Consider the following 22,161-nt stretch of genomic DNA (forward strand, 5'->3'; position numbering starts at 1 on the left):
GAACATACATTGGGTGACTAACAAATGCCTGTAACTACAGATCCAGGGAATTCTATGTCCACTTCTGGCCACCAAAAACAACCCCACGTATATGTACATACAAACACATATATACATAAATACAAAATTAAAACTTCACCTTTAAAAATATTTCACAAATATTTCAACATACTTGTGGAATTAACAGTAGGTTAAAATGTAAACAGACACTAAATTCCCAACAAAGATGAAAAGAATTAAGACATAAAATCTGTGCCTAGCTGGTGTGCCAGCGCTTGTCTGTAAGTCTGCAATCCCAGCACACAGGATATGAAGGCAGAGGATCCCCAGTTCAATACTAGCCTGGTAAAAATCTGTCTGAGACACCGAAAAACAAAAATAAAATAAAATAAAAGTTTTTTATTGTTATTTTTGTTTCTGTGTTTTTACTCGTCTGATGAATCAGTAGAGGCAAATGTTTACTTAGTATTTATTAATTTGATCGGTGATGGGCCACATGTTGCAAGGATCAAAGGATATTCTAATTGAGCTGAACAGACAAATAGCCATGAATAAGTCCCAGCAAATTGGGTGTCCTTGAAGCCGGTTCATCCTTTGTCCAGCACAGCCCTCCAGATGCCTGAGAAGTTGTTCGCCGTGACTTGGCACCTTCCCCCCAGGGAGTGACATGCTTGACTGCCCTGCCAATGTTCCCCAGGCTGTAAGCCACACAGCATCACTGTAGTCAGAGGCTAGGAACTGCTGCACAAAGAAGGGTTGTGTGGGCAAGTCCGGGAAACACAGCCTCTAAAATGTTAAACTGTTTGTATTTTACCTTTTACCTCAAGACTTTTCTAAGCCTTTACCATTTGCTTTCTGAAACTACCCGTTTATATTTAACAAACTTCTTGATATGTTGAAGCCTTATGCAGGACACCTCCACGCATCCTTGTCACACTGAAGGGCTTCTGCTCGGGAGTGAGGTGGAGTTCAATGGTAGAGCATGTGCTTGGCATGAACATGAAGGCAAAGTATTATTACTACATTACTCCTCTCCTAAGGAAGCTTCCTGGTCCCTCAACCTCAGGTCACTGGGAATTGTGTGGATAAACCCTTCTGCTCTCTGGTGATAAAGACTTTGCTGGGTTCTCTTTTCTTCTTAAACCTAGTGTCCCTAGGATCTGGAGTGTTCAAGTGTTCATGTGGGTGCATATGGGAAAATCTCAAGGTCCCTTAACTTCCTCGGACCTGGAGATCACTTCTCTGCTTCATCACCCCTAAACCAATGACAGGACTCTCACAGTCGCTTGGTGGTAGAAATGCCTGAGTCCATGTTCCTTGGAAATACTTCCATCCTTTATGCTTTTTCATAACGCCGTTTCCGTTAACACTTTTTTTTCTAGAATGATTTTAGTTGTATGTCCCTGTTCTCACTCTTCTTCGTTAGGTATTTAGTTTTTTCCTATTGTCTTTCTTCCTTCCTCAGTTAGAATCCACATGTCCTCAGTTCCCTGTCATGCAGTCCTTCCTCAGCTGCCACCAAGACTCCAGCCCCACACTGACCTGTCATATGGTGCCTGTGTGAAACTAAGCAACACTAGTGATGCTAAGACTCTCTAGTCCTGGGAGTACAGCGTGATAGTTTCCAACTCTAAAGCCTTCTCGGGTGTCTTTCTCCCATTTTTTTTCAAAGACTTTCCAAAAATAACACTTCTCCTGTATCACTCAGAAAAAAAAAAAATGATTTCATCTGGAATAGAGAACTTCAATCCTTCCTCTCAGACAAGCTCCATAATTATCTTCATTATTTGTTTTCCAACTCACAGAGGAGGAATCTATCAATTGGGCTGGTGATAGGGGTTCAATGTCTCATGTTTCTCTTGCTCCTTAATTTGTTTTATCCTCCTCCATCCTGCCATTATTATTCATTCTGTACATTTCCACTATCATTCCTCATAAGATATGAGCAAGCTTACTTCTTTTTCAGCCATAGACTGACAAGCACACACACACACACACACACACACACACACACACACACACACACACAGCTGCCACATTGTCTAACACATGTTGCTCTTGTTTTTTCTTATGTATTGTACTTGGAGCCAAGCTCTTAAAATATTCTTCATTCAATACCTTTGCTTTTACAGTTTACATTCACCTGCTTTAGTTTGGTTGTGCCTCAACTGACCTGGGATAATTGCTCACACAAGGACTTCTTCATTGGCTGTGTACAATGGAATATTTCAGCAGAAATAGCCTTATGGTCGGCATTTTTAGTGGTTCCATAGACATGTTTTAAGAGGGTTCACAATAAATTACAATGAAGAAAATGAAGAGTTTTAAGAATTTGTGACCTCTTCCTTGGAAAGAGAGAGAGACCATAATTTTAGCTGGTTTCTCAAAATAATCTTTAACTTAAAGGGGTTTAAGAGCTCCCATTTGTATTGGCTTCTTGTCTCCTGCAAGATGAGTTACAGTTTCCTCCACAAGTTATGTGAATCCCTCTATTGGACAAGCCCTCCTTGTGTCTGCAGATCCATCTTCTCGGATATTCTCTTGAGGGTTTTATAATCTATAAAGCTAATCTTTCAGCCATAGACTGACAAGCACACACACACACACACACACACACACACACACACACACACACACACGGCTCCCACATTGTCTAGCACATGTTGCTATTGTTTTTTCTTAGGTATTGTACTTGGAGGCAAGCTTTCACTTTTTCTTTTTTTTTTTTTTTTTTTTTTTGGTTTTTCGAGACAGGGTTTCTCTGTGTAGCTTTGCGCCTTTTCCTGGAACTCACTTGGTAGCCCAGGCTGGCCTCGAACTCACAGAGATCCGCCTGCCTCTGCCTCCCAAGTGCTGGGATTAAAGGCGTGCGCCACCACCGCCCGGCTTAGCTTTCACTTTTTCAAGGCCAGTTTGTTGGGAGCCTCCGTCACTGTGTTGCTCTCTCTGGCACCGTTCCCTTCTCCTCTTTTGCCATATGACTTATTTCTTGTTTTTCATTCTGGATTCTCCTCTTTTCAAAAACCTTTCTTCTGGAAGTCTTTCAGATCTGTGCAAATCTTTACCATAGCTCTACTTCACTGTGTCTCAGCTCTTTATTTAGATGTCTGTGTTTGTTAGTTCCAGAAGAGATTTTTGTCCCTAAAACCTACCTTAACTGAGTTTGGGTTAACTGAGTTTGGACATTACAGGCTCTAAGAAAATTTCTAAGATATTTTTCACTGATTATTTCAGTTTGGAAGTAAAGAAAGATATGATCCAGATGACCAGTAAGAATTCTCTGCAGACTACTTATTTTTAACAACATGCCCTTGAGAAATCCTAAATATCACCCTGTCTGTATCTTGGGTCACGTAGTTCTTTGCCTGGCCCACCTTGTTGCAGAACATGAGGCAGAGGCTGCTGTGTAAGGGCTTCTGTAATCCAGGAACCCGGAAAGAAGGACATGGGTATGTAGAGTAGGAACAAAGCCATGAGATGATGGATAAAGCCCACATGGAGTTCTGAGGAATTCAGTGAGATGTGATTACTCGAAGGATGAAAGGACAAAGCATTGATTCACAGATACCCAGTCGGGGTGGCTCTTGGGCACTGGCTTTTCTTAAGCCATAATGTGCATGTGCTCTAGTATCCTATGATTGCCATTTGTTATTCCTGAGCAGTAAATAAGATGTAACAGGACCAAGGTAAGTGAGATGCTGAACTTTGCCCCTATACAAATCCAGTTACCTCCCCTTAAAACACCTCAACAAGAGGTAAGGCAAAGAATGTCACAATGAAGCATACATGGGGCTAACAATGGCTATAAGTATTTTTGTTTAAAACAAATTAATCAGCTTTAACTTTGTACTAGCCAATGAGATCCAGCTAGGAAGAAGAAGGGCTGATATAAATACTGGAAAACAGTATCCCAAATTTTGTGGGATGCTTACTGACACAGTCTTAACAAACAGGGTATTGACAGATGTATCCACAGGAATTATTGTGCCTTTCATAAAACTTTGTATGTATGCATGATTAACAAACACGGTATAGTGAGAAATTACACAGATCTTGTGAAATATGGACACAAGGAAGAGGGACTGGTCAAGAAAATGTCAGAGCTTATTCAGGAAATTGGTTGTGATAGTGTGGGCCATGGTTGGATAGATTTCACTCTTTCACCATGGAAAACACAGAAGGAAAATCCAAGTTCTCATCCAAAAGAATCAATAACAGCACAGGACTGACTGTTCTGAGGAGTTTGAAGAGTGTAAGCAGTGAGGGAATGGGGAAGGTAATGTGTACCGTTTAGTTTGTTCCTTTTCAAAAGCCAGAAAGATTCAATGAAGTACTGTATTTTTAAATATTTTTCTTAAATCTGTTCTGTTGTCTGGATATGCAGTTCTGTGGTAGAGTGCTTGTCAAGCATGCATAGTACCCTCGGTTTGAAACCTAGCAAAAGACAAACAAAATCCTGGCATTGTTGATCTAGTTGAACCATAGCATGGCAATGGAACATTCAAATAAGCAAAGTATTGTTCTTAAAGTTATACTAGAAGACTTACCAGGTCTGTATAGATAAATAATCACTTTTCTGCACACACTCGTTACTTTGTCTGAATACTTCCTAGAAGAAATCAGTATTTAACCAAAGAATAGATAGTCATCAAATGCTTCTTTGTCACTGAATAATTAGTTGAATGCTTAACTAATGCTCTAATGCATGCAGCAACTCATAAAGATGCACTAATTGAGGAAGCTTTAATGGAGTCAGCAGTACCTGAAAAGGATGGTAAGATAACCCTAAGATCTCTCTAAGTAGAGAGAAAGAATAAGAGCAAAATGATAGGCAGAAATCAGGATGGAGTGGTGGGGAAGAGAACGTAAGAATACCAGGCCATCTGATAGCTTCAGTGAGAGCAAGCATGGCAGACCTGGATTGAATACAAACCAAAAAAGAGAAAGACTTAATGTAGAGGAAAGCTCTTACAGTCTGATATGCCTAATGTGATAAAACTGTAACAACAACAACAATGTGACACTCAACATCAGTCTGCTGAAATACATGAGATTATCTGGAAATCTTGAACAATAACACAGAAACAGAAGAGCAAAGCATGGAGGAGGGGTTCTATGGACATTTGCTAGCACAGAAGCTGGAGACAGAGGAAAAGGCAGCTGTAATTCCCATCCTTGAGGAGGTTAGTTTAGAATAACCAGAAATGAGGAGCAGACAAGTAAGAACTCCAGCTTATACAAAAGAAAGGAAAAGTTAAGCCAGTATGGAGGAGGAGTATCCAACTTCATACAGAGTGTACAAGGAGGAATGCTCTCAAATGTGGTATTTGAACTAAAACATGAACTGACAGAATGTTCTAGACCCCTGGAACAATGGTGCTCCAATATGAAGAAATTACACATTCAAGTTCCTTCAAGCCAATGACTTTAGTCAGGTGGAGGACAGTATGAAAAGGATGGTGTGTTGTCAGAGAGAGATCTAGGATTAAGTCAGGTAGGACAAGCTACAACTTCATGTGATAAATACGTCTGATGATGAAACAACCCATCTTCTTCCCTAAAAAATGAGAAGCCCCCAGAGATCTCTGAAGTAGGGTGACATGAGTAGATGTGTACACTACCAGGGGTTGCTTTGCCTGTGGTGCTTCAAAATGAGCACAAAAGACAGAAAACTCCCAGGGAGGAGAGTACACTTGTCTCTGTGAGTGTAACAATGATGAGGGTGGGCCGATTCCAGATACAACTTGGAGCTGAAATGGTATGTCTGATAAATGGTAGGTCGACATGGAATTTGAAAGAAAGGAGGGAACCTGCTATCAATTGGGTGAATGGGTGGGTGCTGATCAATTGAATTAATAAAATGTTATTGTCTGAAATATGAAAATTAAGAGAAATCTGATGGAGATTTAGCAGAATTTAGTTTGGGACATGACAATATTAATATACATTTTAGACCTGTACGTAGAAGTACAGAGAAACAATTAAATACCTACATGAAGATGTTGAACAACTGTATGAAGCTGTGGGGAGGGGTTCTCCTTCTGGGTTACAAAATATTAGGATGTGGCATTCTATTTAATGCAGTTACTTTGAATATTATGATTTTTCTCTTTCATGCAAAGCTAACGGCAACCCTGATAAATATCAACTAAATCAGGGGGATCAAATTAGCAATCTTAAGAAACATTTTGAACCACTTTCTTTGAAAGGATAGAAACCACTTTTCTCCCTAAGCAAAGCTGCTTTGGATTCCCAAAGCCACTTTCATGGCAGCGATCACTGGATTACGTTTATTCTCTTTCTCAATGATAATTTGCTGTTGTGGGATTCCAATGTATTTCTCTGGGGTATGTCTTTTAAGGAAATCTTAAGAACTTATTGTCGTTCATTCAATTTTGATGCCTTAAAATAAACCAAACTTGCTATCAACAGCAAAACAAAAATAATAAAGGCCCACTGAGACCCTTTAAGGGCACAATTCTACATCCCAGACCTATAACCTGGTGTGATTTGTGTGTATTTACAAGTTTGCCCCATTGACAGCACAGGTTTCCTAAAGTCAGAGCCCAGGCCCTGTGTTCTCCACACAGCATCCAAAACTTACAGAAGAGCTTATATTTGGTGGCTCTCAGAGTAACTATCAGATTTATTCTGCATTCTGATGGTCTCTTTCCTACCCTACAGAAAAATAACAACAAAAACAACCTTACTGCTGTCCTAGGGAGTATCAACACGTCCTAGTTCTTCAGAAACAACTTAGATGTCCTTTTCCCCACTCATTTGCCAATTACTTCTCTACCTTGCAGCTTTTCTTCATTTACTCTTTGTGGGCGATCTCTTTGTACTGACTTCAGTCTTTTGACACAGTCCCTCAGGTCCCTTTGATAGCATTCCTATACCCTAGACATGGCCCTGCCTCAGGATCTCCATCACCAAGAAATAAACTCAACAGTGCTTTGTTTCCCTTTCCTACTCCAGGCCTTTAAAATCTCCCTCCTAGCATTCATCTGTGGATGCTTTTAGCCTCATTCTCACTCTTGATAGTATAGGCAGACTGTAATTGCTACTAGACAAAGCTCCTTCCCTGAGAGGAGAGCAAGCAAAGTACTAGTCCCATTTACCCTAGAGATTCTATTAAGTTCTGCTTCTAAAACCTACAAGAAGCGTTGAGCAATAACCTCTAAAACATAATGATTGATGATGACATCGAGATAAAAACCATGTCCCTTCTTCTTGTTTCTCTCTTAGCGTCCTATCTCTTCAAAGTGAGATATGGGCCTAGAAACTCCTGTAACTCTCCAATCAAATTTATGGTTCCCACAGATATGGAGGATGTCAGGCATGTAGTTGCCATGGTTGCCTCTTATCTGGGCTGCTAATTATTTTTTTGGCAGAAGCTAAAGGATTTTAAAATCAAATCTGAGAGAAGTGAACGGAGAATAAATGTTCTGTTACTGCTCTTGTCTGCTTTTCCTCAGATTGAGTATAAATCTGTCAACACAAAATGGGATTCAGAAGATGAGGCATAGATCAGGGATGGCTTTGACCATATCTAAGAAATCCTACACCAGATTTTCCAGGCAAATAGGACCAGAATATGGGCCAGTAATTGGCACACCATAGCTATGTGTACAAGGGACAGCCCTGGGGATATTCCAAACTTCCTGAAACCCAAAGTAAACATGAGAAAAGATAATCTCAAAATGTCCTGATGCTCTGGAGTTACAGGAACCTAGGGAGAAAACAGTCAATCAGAGTGAGCCACAGACAGTGTGGACACTGAAATCAGCAAACATTCTTCAAAAGTTTCTCCTATCTTCATTTTTTACCTAGATTTCATATCATAAAAGGATCTATCAATGTGTGAATGTGCTTTTGGCCTCCGTCATCCCTAGAGCAGAATTATGTAGTTGTAGTCCTTATTTGAAACTGTAGGCCAGTTGTTCTCAAATTGGATATCCTTGGAATCTCCTGGGGGATTTCTGGACATAAGTTGCGGGGTTTTACCCACTGAATCACTGATGCCACAGGGTATCTGGGGACCCGACAGTGAATTTCTGCTTCTAACAAGTGTCCAGGTGGTGCAGGTACTTCAAAGCAGGGCCACCCAATGTAGTCCATCAGTAGGTTATATCACTGAAAGGACAGAGCTTCCCACCCACCCTGCCATGGCACTAGAGCTGCACCATGGTGAGGAGAGCACTGCCAGGGATATTGATGTTTTTCTTCCCCTAAGTAGCTAGGCATTCGTTTCTAGCTGGATGCTAAGTTTTGTTCCCTAACATCGCATCACTCAATCTCAGAATCTGACTAGACTTGATGCTATGAACTTGCCCTACTTACAGACATGCTTGGTCAGCAGACATCAAGTTCAGCAGCTGCTAAGAAGAATAATTATAACATACTGGTACTTAGCAAGCTGAAAAGTGAGATTCCATGTGGATCCAAACCAATTTTGGGGAAAAAAAGCTTTATTCTTTCCTTCACCTATTGCTTCCTTTATCCAATCTCCTTATTCAAGGATATGAAGGGGAGGGCTGCCTCACATGTGCACATGATGGAAGACAACCCTTCTGAGTATCTCTTGGAAGCAACTTACAAGTCAGATTCTTTTGTTTGTAACCAACTTCCTTTTCTTCCTCTCCCTCTCTCTTTCTTTGAGTTAAAAATCAAACTCTACACCCCTGGACTTCCCTACCCTGTGGTACCAGAAATGTTAATATGTTTCTTAAGTTCCTTCCTTCAGTTTTTATCACTTCAAAGGACTTGGGATAATTAAAATCCAATTACAACTCCTAGCTCAATAATAGGACATGCAGAAAGTTCTAAGTTACTGGTGGCATCATTTTGCACCATAAAGGGATGGGGTCTTAGTGGAATTCTCTGAAACCATAGATACCAATTGTGAGAGTGTCCCCTGGGACTACACACTAGCACAAACTTCATTAAATATTAAGAAATTGCTGATAAATGTGAAACCATGAAGAAGAACCAGAGGCACACTCTAGAGGCCGTTGTTAGAAAACTGTTCTGTTGTAGAAGTATACAAAAGCATTGTTGCCATTTGAATTTTAAATGTCCCTTAGAGGTGCATTTATTAAGGCTTGGACAATTCCCTATGGAGCTACTGGGAGAGCGAGAGGACCTTCAGAAAGGAGAGGGAGGAAGTCAGGCCATTGGGTGTATGCTCTAGGAGAGGTTTCAGGGCACAAGCCCTGCCTCTCTTCTTTGTTTCCAGGCTGCCATGAGGTGATCAGACCTCAGCCACAAACTCCCACCCTCATACGTTGAGCTCCCAGGGACCCATGAAGATGGGTAGGCAACCGTGGATTGAAACTTCTGAAACTGTTACCAAAATAAACAGTTTCTCCATTTAAGTTGTTTCTCTCTGGTGTTTTATCATAGCAATGGAGAGAGAGCTAAAAGAAAATCTCAGAAACTCCAACCAAGTCCCATCAAACTGAGAAGGATGCAGGATTAAGGGCAGAAAACAACTGAGGAGATTCTCTCAGACACCAGAAACTTTGCAAAGTTTGCCAGGTTGCAAAGTTTCAGCCTAAGTCTGTGGAGCTAATGTACAACCACACGAAAAAGAAAGGCTGCTCCAGTGGGAACCTCGTGATCTGGCCTCAAAAGGTTTAGATGACATTTTATAATACTCATGTTCCTAAACTGTAAGAAAAGTCCCATAATCCAGAGCAGTGAGGCTACAAGGTAAGGATAATCTGTGACTGGGAACTTTATCACTCAGAACCATTTTCACTGTTGGTGTCAAATAAGTAGCTCCTATGATACCTAGAAATAAGTTGAGATGTTCTCCCCAAGTTCAGCCAATTGAAAGACATTCTTGGACACTGAGAAGTTCAGAATTCTAGATCCTTTAACTGCCCTGACTGAACTTCCCTGGATCCATGCAAAGAGGAAGAAGCAAAGTGGAGAACTCATTCATATACAAAATATCCAAGTGGCCAGCTCTAAAATCATCTGAAAAATAGAAATATGCCTAAAGAATCCCATTATTCTGAGATGTGCATGCACATCGTATGATTCTAGGAAGAGAAGATGATACATGTGAGGGTAAATACAGTAGTGATTCAACCATAATAGACACGGGCAAAAACTGGGGGGAAAATTGAGAAGGGTCATCAGGAGTTTAGGTCTAATAATTCCACACTTTACAAGAGAAGTGAGAGATACTCTTTCTGATAATTCAGTGATCATAAACTTAGTTATGTTAGCAGTTTTTAACTAGGCATAGAAATAGGATATATGTAACCATAGACAATAATAATATAGAATTGTTCATTTCAAACTGTTGGAACATTTCCACCACTTCAAAATGATAAATATCTGGTGGGGGGAAGAAGATAACCCCACCCATCAAATCCTGGGGCAGGAAAGAGAACTATCCCCAATCCCTACCAGCTGCAACACTTGGGAGAGCAGGTCCTGCACCCCACCAGGGCAACATAACAGAGCCAACCCTGTTAGCTGAGGTGTAGGTAAGCTAGCCCCAAAATTGTGAGCATGGGACAACTGTCCTCATTATCCATCTGCCATATGGTGGCATGGGCAGGAGAGGGTTGCCCCCACCACACCCATCAACACCTGAGGCAGGTGGGAGAGCTGGCTCTGTGGTCGTAAGTATGGGAGAACCATCTCTGACCCCCACCAGCTGCAACATTCAGGAAAGCAGGCCTAGTTCCCCTCCAAGGCAGCATAACAGAGCCAATCCTATCAGCAAAGATATGGGTAAGCCAGTCCTGAAATTGTGAGAGGGGGTGCTGTCTCCATTACCCATCTGTCCTTAGGTGGCAATGGATGAGAAAGAGCTACCCTTCTCCCCCACCCACCCATCAATGCCTGGGGCAAGTGAGAGAGCAGGCCTTGGGGTCATAAGAGTGAGAGAGCTATCCTTGATCCTCACTAGCTGCAACACTTGGGAGAGCAGGCCCTGCACCTCACCAGGGCAGCACAATTGAGAGAACAGTGTTAGAGCAAGTATGGAAGAGCCAGCTCCAAAGCTGTGACCATGGAAGAGCTGTTCCCATTCCCATCTGTCTTACGGAGACAAGGGCAGGGGGAAAGTGCCCTCCCTCCATTCCTTACCCCCCTACCTCCACCACTCCCCACCCCACCCCTCTGCATCAACACTGGAGGCAGGTGGGAGAGATGGCCCTGTGGCCATAAGAGTAGTAGAGCCATCCCTGACCCCCACCAGCTGCAACACTTGGAAGAGCAGACCCTGCACCTACGCAGGGCAGCACAATAGAGCCAATATGGTTAGGGCAGGTGTAGCTGAGCCAGGCCCAAAATTGTGACCATGGAGACATGTCCCTACTCCCCATCTGACAGACCAACCCTACAGCTGCCCAGGCCCAGGGCTATGACTTGGCCTGTCCCAACATCCACACCATCTATGATTTGCTAGAGCACATGAAGGGACCTGACCTGCAGACCCAAACCTGTAGGATCTCCACAAAACAGGGCATCAGCAAGATGTCCAGGATGAGTCCTAGTGGGGGCACAACATTGTGTAGTGGAGACCAGGGGCCTCGAACCAGACCATTGACTCTTTGCAAGGAACACTTGCAAGTAGAGATGTATGGACAAAGGGGTACACGGTGAGGTTTGCTGGGTCGCACTGAGCTTCTATGATGAGATTTTTAATTCCTTCCCTTTTTTTTAATTTTTCCATTTTATTTTCTTCATTTTTGAAGAAAATTCTCTTGAATTTTGTTTTATTCAAGAAGGGATACATGGGTGGAGGGGGGATGTGAAGAGATGGGGAATGAATGGAGTCAAAATGCATGATGTGAAAAACACAGAATAAATAAATTTTATTTTTAAAAAACCAAAAAAAAGATAAATATCACTTTTCTGTTCTGGCCTGTGTGAAGTGGACTCAGGAGCTAGTGAGATTCAAAAGTTAAGAGGTTTTTGGCACCCAGGAGGTGGCAGCTGGCTGCTCCATGGCTGTCATGATGCCACAAAACGAATATTTTGAATGGCATCATAAATGTAAATGTACACACTATGGCTATCATTTGAATTAACATGAAAAAAAGAGAAAAAACTATGGATATCATTTGGATTAACATGAGAAAAAGAGAAAAAAAAGAAACTGGGGAGGCCCATGCAACATTCAAAGAAAGTACAAGCAAAATTAAAGAAAGAAGTAAAGAAAGAAAGAAAGAAAGAAAGAAAGAAAGAAAGAAAGAAAGAAAGAAAGAAAGAAAGAAAGATTGGCCTGAAGGCTAAGCTCTGCCATAAACAGCACCATGCGAGAAAATACAAGTGAAAATGATGATTAAGATGCATGAAAAAAGAAACACCAAATAAAAGAATGACTCAAAGACTCCCAGGGATTGGTACCAATCTATGTGCTGGACAGAGGGGGCAGTCTAGAGCAAAAGTGCTCTTCAACATCACAAAGCCTAACCAAAAAGAGAAGGTGGGAAGATGAGAAACCCCTCTACCCAAAGTCCATGCCCAAGGAGAAGCAAAAGTAGTGAAAGTTATTTGAACAGGAAAAAGAAAAACGAAGGCATGGATGAGGATGGTTGCTAAAGTCTGCTTCCGTGGTGATAGTTGTACAAGAAAACCACCTAAATATGGAAGGAATCTTTATGCCAATGTGCCCGTGTTTCAAAAAAGGCACATGTCACACATGCTGAGCTGAACGCTGTCTTTTGCCTGCCAATACTTGGTGTGAAAAAGAATTGATCATCCCTATTATATACAGTTCTGTGGGCAATCACCAAAGGCACAGTTACATAGATGTGAGCAAGCTGGGCCTTGTGACATGGAAGCCAAGGGCGGCTGGGCAAAGCATGCCCAAGTCACTAACCATCCTGAAAATGATGGATACATAAACAAGGTCTTGTTGGTTTGACCGTGACTTCATACAACTAGCTCCAGTCACTACTGAACACTATACACAGTCAGGGGAACACCATGGCTGTGAACTTCCTAAATACTACCAAACAGCCTTACCCATGTGCAATCATTGAGAGAAGTGCTTATTAAATTGTAAAGAAAAAAAAAATAAAGACTGCCTAGTTTTACAGTTGGTCTTTAGTTAGGGGCCTAAGAGGTTACATGTTAATAAAATTCAGTGACTGAAAAGAAAAAAGATAAATATTTGAAAAGATACGCTCACTTCAATTCAAAATAATATACTGTACAGGTATACGAGAATATCACATGGTACCCTGTAAATCTGTACAACTTGCATGTTGTTATGCATCCATTAAAATTTTAATGCTTGGTGTAGTGGTCCACATCTGTAATCACTGCTGGGGGGAGGTTAAGGCAGAAAGATAGCAGATTGGAAGTGAGCCTGGACTAGTTAAAGAAACCCTGTTTAAAAGAAGGAAAAAAAAAACCATTAAGAAAAGGGAGGAAAAAAAAGAAAAAAAAAGAAAAAAGGGGACAGGAAAGACGAAAATAGGAAGCATGGTTTATAAATTATTGAAGAAGAAATCACATGTAATGTTCAGAACGGCAAGAATTACACATCTCACCCACGATCACCTCTCACAGCTTTATAGCTGGTACATTGAGAGTTTCCCTTGGTTGAATTATAAAGCATTAAAGTATGTGAAGTAATTTTATTATGGAAGTTTTACATCATTCAGATAGAAAGGGACTCACTAGATGTTACATATTTTTGAGTCACCATTTCTCCTGAGAAATTTATCTTAAGAAAGTGATTTAGCAAGTCAGAAAACTATTCACCACTGTGTTAAGAAGCCAACTGCACATAAAGAGTAGACAATGACTAAGAATAAGACTGCAAGTATAATAGTGTCATAAATGACAAGAAAACCCAAAGCAGATATTCATTAACATGACAACTGAGTCACATAAAATTAAATGGAAAATTATAGATGTATGATCAGCATTTTATAAAACAATAGTGATATATAAGTGAGAAATGAAATGATGATGATAAAGATAGATGATGGATGGGTAGATAGATAAATAGATAGATAGATAGATAGATAGATAGATAGATAGATAGATAGATAGATAGATTGATCTTATAATGGGTTCAAAGTAAAGCATAGCTCCCAAACTCAGCAAAAGTCCCTTACATTTCATAACACATGGCAGAAATACTAATAGCAAATCTGTACCGAGTGTCCAAATGTACAGTTCCATGTGACATTGCCCCTATGCTAGGAGACTAGAGGATACTCAAGCCTACACACAGAATTTGTTCTGTTTTCCCTTTGCATGAGATATTCCTGATGCACTCCTAATCTACTGGGCAGCATACGTTTGCCACTTGTAAATGTCTTAGCTGGAACATTTCCCCTCAGCTTTACATGTTTTCTAGGTATCACATTTGTTGTGGGGCAGTAAACTAGGCCTTTTAAGTTTGTGTTTAATGTAATGCTGCACAGTAAGTGCAAACTTGGATCAGAAATAGTTTTTTTTTTTTTAATGAAATCTTAAATTTCCTTGTTTATTAGTATTTGGACGGAATCCTGAGATAGAGTGATAAGTGGATGGAGAAGGTAGAAAAGATTTGTTTTAGGAAATGCAAAGTATGCCTTGTCTTGAAGTGATGTAATGGAAAGACAGAGGACTTCTTTTATTCTACCAACAATGCTTTTACAACTCTTAAGCAGGACAATGCTGCATGCATATATCTGCATGACTAGATAAGGCGAAGCCCATCAGGCAGAAGGATGTCAGAGTGACTCATCCTTTGGCATAGTGTCTGGAACATAAATGCTGCTGTTAAATTGTAACTGCCATCGTCTAGACTGTACATTTTCTGGTGTACACATCAAATGGCCTCTAGAAAAGCCTACATGATTTGCTTGCAGTGGAATATTTTTCTCATGCCTTCTGCTTTGAGAAACTAAAAATGGTATTGGTAACCAAATACAGTCTATAAATACGGGTTTCCAATGAGTCTTCAATATTGCTTAATTTTTTTTTTACTTTTATATAATTATCATATTTAGAACTTTAATTCTTTTCCTCAATTTTTTTTTTTTTTTTTTTTTGGTTTTTCGAGACAGGGTTTCTCTGTGTAGCTTTGTGCCTTTCCTGGAACTCACTTGGTAGCCCAGGCTGGCCTCGAACTCACAGAGATCCGCCTGGCTCTGCCTCCCTAGTGCTGGGATTAAAGGCGTGTGCCATCACCGCCTGGCCTTTTCCTCAATTTTCATCCATTTTTTTTTTCTGACCAGTATAAGCCATAACTTAGACATAATGGACTTTCTGACTGGTAAAGAATAGATGACTGTATTTAAAATTATGGAGAAACTAGCTATTTGAAAAGCAGACATCAGTGACTGCAGGCTTAACAAAGCACAACACATCCTAAGAAACGTTCTTTTCTGCTCATGTATTTCATTATCCATTGTAAGTACTAAGTTTTGTGAATAAAATGCGTCTTCTGAGAATCCTACTTATGAAATGTTGTTAAGCATTCAAAATGTAATAGTCCAGTGTTCTTTGACAATAATAATATCACCAGTAGACTTGGATCTTAAAAGATTTCTTCTGACTAGTGATGCTACTGTCCACGGATCAATATTCACGCAAACAAAATCTTTTGTTTGACACACGGTGTGCAAAGCCATTGTGGAGCTGCAACTCTGTAATCAGTGCAATTACCATAGTAAGTAACTGAGGTAAATTCAATTTCACGACAAAGTGCACCAGAGAAGTACAGAGTATCACACAGTGAATAATCAATAAGTCTCCACATGTGGCCGAAAGCCAGAACTACAGTTCTTCATTCTTTCTTTCAGTTTCTCACAGAACGGCTCATCCTCTGACTGTAGGAGCCATCAAAGTCAATATCCCACCATGACAACAAAATAAACTCCAATAATGCTGTTGCAGCACTTAAAGAGTCTATCAGCAAAAGTTAATATTGAGCTGGAACATTCAAAACTTTCATTTTTCATACCAACATTGATATTTTTGTCAAAAGTGGAATACTATTCTCTGTCATGACAATTTCTATAATCATTTTATACATAGAAATAGATAATGAAAGTTCCTTTCTGAATTCGTCATCTCCCAACCCATACACACATGTCTTTATTGTATGTTATTCTGGAAAATTCTTTATTTTAATAACCCAAAAGTTGTGTGGGGATCAAATGCATTTAAGATCTATTGTTCTGTTTCCCTAAGGATTGGGGCTGAATTAATTTACTTGTGGACTTATTGCTCTCATGCTTCAACAAACATGTTCTCAGAAAGCATTCCATACAATCTTAATTAAAGGTGGCTTAAAAGGGGGCTTATCAGAATTCCACTTTCAGGGGCACCTAAGAGGCAAGAAAGCAGGCATGGTGTGATATTGCTTGTACCGGGGATCTGTAGGCAGCTTATGCATTGCAACACCCCTGTTCTTCTTTGGGTGCCGTCTTCTGATTTGTTCCAGCCTCTTACTGTGGTATTTGAAACCCTCTCCATCAGCATGGGAGCTACAACATGTTGGGGACTAGCTCTTGAGCCAGAGACTGGTGTGTCAGACAGTCAGCAGAAGGACACTCAGCTTGAAAGCGACAGAACTGGAGACCTGCTAGATGCTCAGGTTAAAGTTGTGTTTGTGTGCAGACACAACTTCTGAGAAAAAGCTTTTTTTATTTGGTTTTGTTTTGAGACAGAGTCTTATTGGGATTAAAGATGCAAACCTCCTCACCCATCTAGCAGGAACTATTTTTATAGGATCAATTATCAAATTATGGCAATTAAATCTGAAAGCAAGTTACAGTTATCAAACAATGCACTTCTTTTCAGTGTCCAGGATAATCAGAATTTCTGAGCAAGACAAGGTTCACTCTCTTCCCACTCTTGGAAGGTCCTGTGTAGCGACCCTGTTCATCCTGGTCCTCTCTGTTCACACAGGGTGAGCTTTCACGTCTGAGCTGCTTGTCTTCACAAGAGCCGCTTTCTGATTCCTGAAGGAGGCGAAGGATTTTCCCTTCGCTGCTACACAATGAGCAGTAAATAAGGAATGCAAACACAGGCCCTTCCACCTTAGACCCCCTAACCACCTCTACTGAGGACAAACGAAGGAAGTTTCCTCAGAATTCTCTGTCAGTCACTTTCTTCTGTCACCAACGACTCACGACAACAGGCTCTGGATGTTGAGGCAGTGACCTTCCCTGACAGAATGGTGCTTCCTCAGAGCAGCAGGCACTCAGTTGTCAAGTTAGAACTAAAGACCCCTTAGTCAGAACTGAGACAGCAGAATTCATTCATTTTTGGAAAACTTGAGAATAAGAAATGGGAAAAGGGTCAAAACTCCATAGTATTATATATTTTTTTTAAACTTGTAGAAGCTACCTCCTTATTTAGAAAAACTTTAATTTATTTTATCAATGGCAGCCAACATGGGACGGCTGGGGGAGGTAATAAAGACCTAGCATGGTTTGTTTGTGCTTGGCTTTGTTTGTTTGTTTGTTTTTTCAAGACAGGGTTTCTCTGTGTAGCTTTGTGCCTTTCCTGGAACTCACTTGGTAGCCCAGGCTGGCCTTGAACTCACAGAGATCCACCTGGTTCTGCCTCCCAAGTGCTGGGATTAAAGGCGTGCATCACCACCGCCCAGCCCTTGGCTTTTCTTTTAAACAGGGTCTGGTGACAAGCCCTCTGACCTCACACTCTAAGCCACCAAGGCTGCCTTCAACTCCTCATCCTCCTCTTTGCAGCTCCTGAGTTCTGGGCATACAGACAAACTCTACCACCCTACTTAGACAAGGGTTTCAGATAAATAGTTTCTCTAAATTTTCTCTCTATTTCTTCCCAGATATCTGGTACGATTCATTAGCTCTGTAAGTTATGTACTGATAGTTTTATAGTATTAGCAATAGTTTCCACTTTGCCTGTTGTAGAAGACCAGCATATAATATCATCCAAAATAAAGGATTATTGAGCTGAAGATAAATACGAATAAGTGAATGTGAGCCTCTTTACATTCCTTCTGTCTGCCTAAAAGCAGTAAGCAGTTTTCAAGGACAAGAGGAAACTCCCTTCAAACTTTTCCCTTCTCCCCAGGAAAGGGGAGGTTAACTGGAGACAGCTTTAGACCCTTATTGCTTGGGGTTGATCACATAGACATTTATTAAGAAGTTGTATTAGCCAACCTTTATCTGCCATTTCTTTATTTGCCACAGGCTACTACTCTACAGATCAAAGTATGCTATCCCTCTCTTTGCCTAAAAATGTAATGTTGTTTGTTGAAGAAGCTACATAAGATAAAATTCAAAGCTGCCACTTTAAGAACTACTCAGTCACAGGTGTCTCCAAACACATGTGACACATTCACATCATAAACTTGTATCTGTGTTTCTATTGTCAATCTGTCTTTAGTTGTATAGATTCATTCCAATAGAGACCTCTTGTGAGAACAAATTATTAGCTTTCTTCCACATCACTGTGTTGTTTTTTGTTGTTGTTGTTGTTGTTGTTGTTGTTGTTGTTTTCTGGCACTATAACAAAATTCCCGAGACAGTCATCTTGTATGGAGGAAAGGTTTATGTGGGCTCATGAGTTTGGAGATTCTATACATAACTGCTTAGCTTTGTTGCTTTGGGCCTGTGATGTAACACTACATCACAATCTACATTTCATTCAGATTAGGATTAGTTTAGGAGGGATAAACAAAAGGCATATGCTTCCCCACAGCAGAGAAAAGGAGAAACGGACATTCTCTTTAACCTTGGTGTTCTTTTGACAAGCTAGCGGTAAGAAGACATCTGCCAAGTCTCTGGACATCCTCGCTCAAGTGCAAACCAGACTTAAAAAGTGCACCCTTGGAACTGCTGTCAGAGAAGTTACAGATGGTGAATCTTGGTGCCCAATATAGTGTTTGCCATGCACTGGGTACTTTGTGACAGCCTCAGAATGCCATGGAGCAAAGGACACCTTCATTGTACAAAAATTCAGAAAAATGATTTCTTTTATTTTTGATATTGTAATACAATTTTAACACTTCTTATCTTTTTTTAATATCTTCAATATAACCTCTCTCTCTCTCTCTCTCTCTCTCTCTCTCTCTCTCTCTCTCTCTCTCGTTCTCTCTCTCTCTCTCTCTCTCTCTCTCTCTCTCCCTCTTCCTCTCTCTCTCTGAAATTCATGGCTTCTTTTCTATTAACTATTGTTGCATAATATATGTATACATATATACATATCTATTCCTAAATACATAAACACAACCTGCTCAATCTGTATAATGCTACTTGTGTGTATGTTTCCAGGTGATCATTTGGTGTTGGATATCCAATTGGTGTGCTTTTGCCTAGGGAAGAGTATTTCCCTTGCTATCCAGAGCTATCAAAGTCCTGGATCTTGGAGGAGAATTTACAACTGCCACTTTACTAAAGCATCATAATCCCTAACCACATTCTAAATGTTTGTGCTTATACCCATAGCTAAGTGCAGTAAGTCCTCACCCATCATCCAGAAAACATTTCTTTGTAATTGATGGAGATCTTCACCAAAACAAATCATTGTACTTTTAAAAACAGTTTCTTAGGGTTGGACAGACAACTCAATGGTACTGTTGTTGGAGAGGTCTAGAATATGACTCCCAGCACCCATGTCTGGCTGCTCCTAGCTACACTGAACTCCAGCTACGGGGTATCCAATACCCTCTTCTGGCCTAAAGACACACACACACACACAATTAAAAATGATGAAAATTTATTTTAAAAGGTAGTTTCTTTCTACGACTTAATTTGGAAACAATCTCAGTATTTCACTTAATATCACTGAAGGAGTCAGTTGTTCAGTAAAAAATTTAACTGAGTCGTGATTGGTGGTAGAGTTCCATGGCTCTACATATGGTACTTAAGTGTTAATCATGTCACTAGTATTAATTAGGGCTCTGCATTTTCACACCCTTTATCTTCCATTCCCTTTTTTTTGGGGGGGGGGGATTATGGGGTGAAAAGGATCATTTATCTGAGAATTTGCCGAGCTGTTGAATTTACCTCACTTGTTATACCGCTGGATGGTGAACTCTGATCAGAGATAATTAGAAGAGCTGTCAAGAAGCAACAACTGATAAGGAAAGAAAGATCTAGATTCTCAGCACGGCCACGATAGACCGAGTATATTCTACTTCTGGAAATATATTTTCTCTTGTGATTATATGATGCCCCAGCTGGAAATGCAATGGCTGGTACAATTTTCTGATCTTCTTGAAATTTCCTAAAATAAGACTTTTGAAATTTGCACACCTATCTATGTTAAAAAAAATTCTCACTTTATTACCTATTCTATATTAATAAAATAACATTAGAAACCTTAAGTCCTAAGTGTTCTGTATTTGAATCATTTATTTATGTAAAGATAACACTAACCCTGCTTTCTTTCTACCACATAAAATCTCAGCTTTCATAGAAGAAGGCTGCTGTTTATTTTAGAAACTAAGTGGGAAAAGGTGATGAGTTTCTCCAACTAAACTTGACTCACATTTTTACTAGCATAGTTCTTATAAATAGTGGTCCTACACTATTATTGTCAAATATCGTGCTGCTTTTATATTCTTCTTAGAAATCATACATTATCGTGGAGATTAAAGTTCTCCATTCTATCAGAGTTGATAATAATTTTCAAAGCGTTGCTGCAAAGAGCAAAGCCTGGAGCTTGGAGAGAAGACTGGCCAGCCTTCTCAACGGTACCTCTTCTCTTCAAGCAGTATGTTCCCTAACAAATTCATAACTGTTCCTTAGAACCAGGAATTGCTCTAGTCCCAGTTTCCATCCAAACTGTCCCTTAACTCCTGCTTCTTTACACTTTCATAACTTTGTGTGATGTGAAGACATATCACGTGGGAAACGGTGAGGTTCATTAGAATTTCACCCTTTCCTGGATCCTTCATTTTCTTTTTCCCTTGACACACACACACATTCAGAACCAACAGTGACACACATTGGATCTCAGAGAAAAGCCCCCAATGTAGCCTGTAATTTTATGAGTTCACGGAACGTTTAAAAATAAACAGGGTCCAGCTGGTCACACAAGGCTTCATTCAGAAGGTGAAAGAAAAGGGAAACCAGGCAAATGAATGCAGGGGATGAAAGACACAGGGAGGGAAAGAGCAGTACAATGCCCTTCCGGGGCTTCATGGGAGCCTTGCTCTTCTAACAGTTTTTCATTTTCAATGTTGATGTAAAAATGTTAGCCAGTATTCAAAAACAGTTGGAAGGGAAGCTCCCAACACTCCTCTTTATCCTGACTGTTGACTGTTTTCATAATCCTGATATGAAAAAGAGCCCCCAAAAGCCTCCTGTCAGGAAATGGAAAACGTACCATTTTCCATTGTTTGTCTGGCCATCACCTGGATTTTTGTTTTGGTTTCATGTAATTTTTGCATTCTGTTTTCCCTTAACACACATATTTAGGTTATTCAAACATAAATTTTCCTTCTGAAACTCAAACCTCTTTCTAGACTTTCCAAATGTGTCATTTAAATCCTTACCATGTTTTAAATGTTCCTGTCTCACAGTTCTTACTAGTGTCTCTGGTTCTCTTTGTCTGCCATCAAGAGACAAAAGTCACGCCACCTACAGATTCTCTTGTGGTATTCCTTCTGCAAGCAGTTGAGTAGATACTGACAGCAGAGGCAGATTAATGTTCCCCAGAAGGTCAGGGTGGGCTCTTTGTTTCTTTGTTATGAGTCACCCCTGAGGCTTCATCATCCAGCACAGTTCAAAAACTTTGCGAGCCACAACGAAGCTTTAAATTGACTTTAAGTCACAATTTTGATGGAATCTCATAAAGGCACCTTTAAACAAAATTTGAATATCCAAATCAACACTCTTCATGACAAAGGTAAAGTTGTTTGCCAGTTGTCGTCTACACGATGACTGTCATAGGAGCTTGGGGGTTCTGTGGTCTCCTGCTCTCAAATTCAACTTCACATCACCACGTTCCTCTCTGCTCAATATGACTAGATTATAAAAGCTTACTCAAGGCTAAACTTGCTGGTCATTCTCAACCACAGACCAAGGCATTCCATCTCCTTGCTTTCACTTGACAACAAGGAATCCATGAGATATGGAAATCTCTCAAGTGACTGTTCCAAGTCCAGCCACACAAAATGGTTGCCTTCCTACTAAGAACTCAGTGGAAATACAAAGATTAGTTGTTTCAATTAGAAAAAAAGTAAGTAGG

General features: G+C 40.3%; 1 protein-coding gene and 1 pseudogene across 6 annotated transcripts in view; one reads left to right on the forward strand and one right to left on the reverse strand.

Moving 5' to 3' along the window:
- The window catches only part of LOC131903434 (uncharacterized protein C8orf34 homolog), a 137,543-nt gene that overhangs the window by 94,982 nt on the left and 20,400 nt on the right, over positions 1–22,161 (reverse strand). The window lies entirely within an intron of this gene.
- On the forward strand, positions 11,985–12,895 carry LOC131903433 (ribosome biogenesis protein NSA2 homolog; annotated as a pseudogene).

Source organism: Peromyscus eremicus, chromosome 2 (assembly GCF_949786415.1).
Source record: "Peromyscus eremicus chromosome 2, PerEre_H2_v1, whole genome shotgun sequence".
NCBI classification, from domain to species: Eukaryota; Metazoa; Chordata; class Mammalia; order Rodentia; family Cricetidae; genus Peromyscus; species Peromyscus eremicus.